Source organism: Vanessa atalanta, chromosome W (assembly GCF_905147765.1).
Source record: "Vanessa atalanta chromosome W, ilVanAtal1.2, whole genome shotgun sequence".
Lineage (NCBI taxonomy): Eukaryota > Metazoa > Arthropoda > Insecta > Lepidoptera > Nymphalidae > Vanessa > Vanessa atalanta.
Genome location: NC_061901.1, coordinates 2,495,369 through 2,500,406, shown reverse-complemented (window position 1 = coordinate 2,500,406; position 5,038 = coordinate 2,495,369).

Genomic DNA, 5,038 nt, shown 5'->3' with positions numbered 1-5,038 from the left:
AATATTTTTAAGTGTAATGAGCAGAATATGTTTAATAAACTTAATTTATATTAGATACAGAGATTGTGTTGATTTCAGAAAATATATTTAAGTCGAATCATTAATTTTTGTCTTTGATTGTATATTTAGAAATTAATAACACTTACATTTATTTGTCTTTTGAGCATATAACTACTACGATTTGTTTATTATAAAGTTTATACTAAATTACAATTAACTCAACATTATAAAGTCTTGTTTAAATTTATATTTAATATTTTGAATTGTATACATTCCAGGATTTGACACTTGCTTTACATAATGTCGGAAAGGGAAGAAAGAGATCTTATTAAAAAGCGTGCAACCTATAAAGGCCGGCTTACATTATTTGGAAATTACTTAAATAATTTAGATGGGTCAGTCAGTCAGTCTCAGGTAAAAGAACTTCAATTACGTATTAATAAAATTTGCAGCATGTTTGAACAATATGATGAAGTACAGTGCAGGTTGGAATGTGCAACAGAAGACATGGAAAGTCAATTATTGGAAAGAAATGATTTCGAATCTCTGTATTATAAATTAGTAGCTCAAGCCCAGGATTTAGTTGCTCATTCTACAGGATTAAGTGACTCGAGTTCTGACAGTAATAAAAATACTATGAGGGTTAATAATAACAATAATCTTGTTAAATTACTAACTATACAATTGCCTAAGTTTAGCGGTTCCTATGATAACTGGCTAGAGTTCCATGATACTTTTTCTAGTCTTATTCACTCCAACGACGAAATTGACAACATTAATAAATTTCATTATTTGAGAGCGTCACTACAGGGCTCTGCCGCCTTAGTTATACAGTCCATTGAATTTTCAGCGAAGACTTACCCTGTTGCTTGGAAGATATTATGCGAAAGGTTTGATAATAAATGATTACTCATTCAAAATTACGTGACAGCATTATTCAACATTGATTTAATTACTAAAGAGTCATCCGTGTCTATTAAGCGTTTAATTGATCAATTAAATAAAAATTTAAGACCTTTAGATTCTCTAGGCGAACCGACTAAGCACTGGGATACATTGTTGATACATATTATAATACAAAAATTAGATACTAAGACGTATCGCGAATGGGAGGAACTTAAGGGTCGTCTTAGTAAGGATGAACCTCTTACACTAGACGTATTTATAAACTTTTTGCGTAATCGTGCTGATTTGCTAGAGGCCTTAGAGTTATCGCGAAGTAGTAATCATTCTCACCAGTCTATTAAACAGAACACGAAAATTAAAAGCATGGTTTCTATTGCAAGTCCAACTCAGGCTGACGATAAATCTTCGATAGCCTCATCTACACCTAAACCCTGCGTTAAATGCAAAGGTGAGCATCCGCTTAAAAATTGTCCGCAGTTTTTAGGTCTTAATAATGAACAGCGATTGAAACTCTTACCTAACTATAAAATATGTTACAATTGTTTTCATATTGGTCACTATGCAAACCAATGCAAAAAGCCTGGTTGTAGGATATGTAAATGTAAGCATAATACGCTTATCCATGTATCAGGTTCGAAGTCGCAATCACCAGATAATGCTGGATCATCAAACATGGATAAGAGTGATTCGAACAATATGAATTCTACTTCTAGCTCAAATATTTCTTTATCGGCATGTTTGAAAAATTCAAATAAAGGTAATCATGATGTGCTATTATCAGCAGCCCTTGTCAAGTTGTATGACTCCGAAAATCAGGAATATATTGCTCGAGCGTTACTTGATTCCGGAAGTACATCATGTCTTATCAGACCATATGTATAATAAATTAAACTTACCTTATGATAATGTCGATCGTTCTGTAACAGGAATAAATAATTGCACTCTACCAATTGGTAAAATGTGTCGTGTGCAAATGAAATCTTTAAAAAATAATTATTTTACAAATGTTACTTGTTTTGTTTTACCATCGATCATAAGCAAAGTGCCTTATAGTCATTTAGACATTTCGATGTTAGATATTGAATCTAATATTAATTTAGCTGATCCTAATTTTTATACACCCGGAGACATTGATTTAATCATTGGTGCTGACCTCTTTTGGGATTTATTAGGATCACAAATTATTAAGCTAGGTAGCGGCAAACCGATACTTTTTGAAACTAAACTTGGTTGGATAGTTTCTGGACCCATGATTGGCGGTCATGTATCTAATCGCTCTCTTTTTTTTTTATGGTATAGGGGGTAAACGAGCAGGAGGCTCACCTGATGGAAAGTGATTACCACCGCCCATGGACATCTGCAACACCAGGGGGGTTACAGGTGCGTTGCCGGCCTTTAAGAAATAAGTACGCTCTTTTCTTGAAGGTTCCCAAGTCGTATCGGTTCGGAAAAACCGTCGGCGAAAGCTGGTTCCACAGAGTGGTTGTGCGAGGCAGAAAATGCCTTAAAAATCGCGCTGTTGTGGATTTACGGACATCTAAGTGGTGCGGTTCACCCGCACCATTTCACCATTTCACCATTCATTTAGAATTTTGTCGAGATGTCCGAAGGTGGAATTCAGCTGCCGGGATAATCCAAACAATTCCTCGAAACACTCCCCGTGGAAAATTCGGTAGAAGATGCAGAGTGATCTAACATCTCTACGCAAAGCCAAAGGATCGAGCAGATCAGAAAGGGCTTGATCGTCGATAATTCGAGCTGCTCTACGTTGGATACGGTCAAATGGAAGGAGCTGGTACTGGGGAGCACCCGCCCAGAGGTGAGAGCAGTACTCCATGTGAGGCCGAAATTGTCTTGCCTTGCTGAGCACACCAAGCTTTTTTGATGCCAATTTGGCTTTGCCTTCCAGTTGACCGCGGAACTGAACGAGGCTCGAAACATCAACGCCAAGTATTCCGATACTAGCTGTGGCGGCTAACGGAATGTCCTCGAATCGTGGAGATACGACGAATGGTGTTTTTTTAGCGGTTAACGCTCAAACTTGCGTCTTTTTGGGGTTGAAATGGACTAGGTTTAGCCGGCCCCAGTTCGAGACTTCGTTTAACGAAGACTCGATTTCAGACACAAGTTTGTTCCGGTTTTCTTCGACGTTTTCCCGAGAAATATTAGCACGGCCGGTGTATGAGGTGTCAACGGTACTGTCGTCTGCATAGCGGTGAATGTTCCTGATTTGCAACAAGTCATTGATATGCAGAAGAAACAGAGTGGGTGACAGAACGCAGCCTTGTGGAACACCAGCGTTGACGAATTTTTGGTCGGAGCATGCACCGTCGACAACGACCTTGATGCTCCGATCTGCCAAAAAGCTGGTAATCCAACTGCATAATTTCCCGGGAAGCCCATAGGAAGGAAGCTACGAAAGAAGCGCTTTGTGCCACACGCGATCGAAGGCCTTCGCTATGTCCAGACTGGCTGCTAATGCCTCCCCCTTGCTCTCAACTGCTTCCGCCCATTTATGAGTAAGGTAAACTAGAAGATCACCGGCCGACCGACCCCGACGGAAACCGTACTGGCGGTCACTAATCAGCTGGTACTCCTCTAGATACCGCAGGAGCTGACAGTTTACAATGGACTCCATTACCTTGGATAACAAGGGGGTGATGGCTATAGGCCTATAATTGGACGGGTCTGAGCGGTTACCCTTTTTGGGAATCGGATCGGGACGACGCCTAATGCGTAAGATTGCTGGAAAAGACGCGTTAAGACCGGTGCCAACTCGGGAGCACATGTCCGTAGCACGATTGGAGGGATGCCATCGGGTCCACTCGACTTATGAATGTCCAAGGAAAAAAGTGCTTTACGAACTGCACTTTGCCGGAATTTAACCTCCGGCATCGTGGTATCACATCGCGGGATTGTTGGTGGTGAATTTCCTTGGTCATCCAGAGTCGAATTCGACGCGAAGAGAGAGCCTAAAAGATCAGCTTTCTCCTTCGCGGTATTGGCCAATGACTCACCGTCCTTGTGCAGAGATGGAAAGGAAGGCTGACAGAAATTCCCAAGAACAGCCTTAGCGAGAGACCAGAACACACGTGTTCCTGAAGGGAGACGCACCAGTCTCTCGCCAATTCTGCCAATGTACTCCGTCTTCGCCTTAGCAATCACATTTTTGAAGGACCTAGAGGCAGAGTTATATTCCTTTCTGAATGCGCTGGTCTTTACATCACGAGACGCTGTTGCGTTAGCCCAGTCATGGTAACGTTTCCATTTTCGGCGTGAGGCCGTTTTGCAGAAACGACCAAACCAGGGCTGGGACTTGCCACCGATGGGCACCACAGAATACGGAATGAACAGTTCCATACCCTGAAGCACCACATCGGCAACAGAGTCGGCAATAACGCTCGGATCATCCAGCGAGAAACAAACCTGCCCCCATGGGTAGGAGGCAAAGAAAGACCGCATCCCATCCCAATCCGCTGACTTGTAGTGCCACACGCGGCGGCAGCCCATGAAACGAGGTCGTGAGTACCGCATAACCGATACTGTACTCCGAACGAGACAGTGGTCCGACGAGCCCAGAGGGGGATCGACGATAACCTGATAGCTATCCGGTTGAGAAGTCAGCAGAAGGTCCAACAGGGAAGGTATATGATCCTCCACGTCCGGTATTCGCGTTGGCGAGTTGACCAGTTGTGTCAAATCATATGCTAAAGCGAAGTCGAGAACAGATCTACCCGCATGATCAGTAGTACGTGATCCAAGCCATTCGGCATGGTGGGCATTAAAATCACCCAGAACCACGATCTCTGCGGATGGGATCTGCTGCAGTACGGAATCTGTAGCCATTTGGACGTGCTCAACCAGTCGGTCGGTTTCGGCATTACCGCTATGGGACCTATAAAGGCAAGCGTAGATTCGCGGATGGTCGTCACAATCTACACGCAACCAGATAATTGATAGGTCCTGTCCTTCAAGGCTGCCGAGGCGTCGAGAGCAGATATCATCTCTGACATAAACGCACACCCCAGCTCGTGGTACAAAGGAATGTTCCAATTTATCCGGGGTAGGAAAGGGGGGGATATCGGGCCTCCGGGACTCTCACATACCAGACGAAACGCGGTAGCATAGCTAC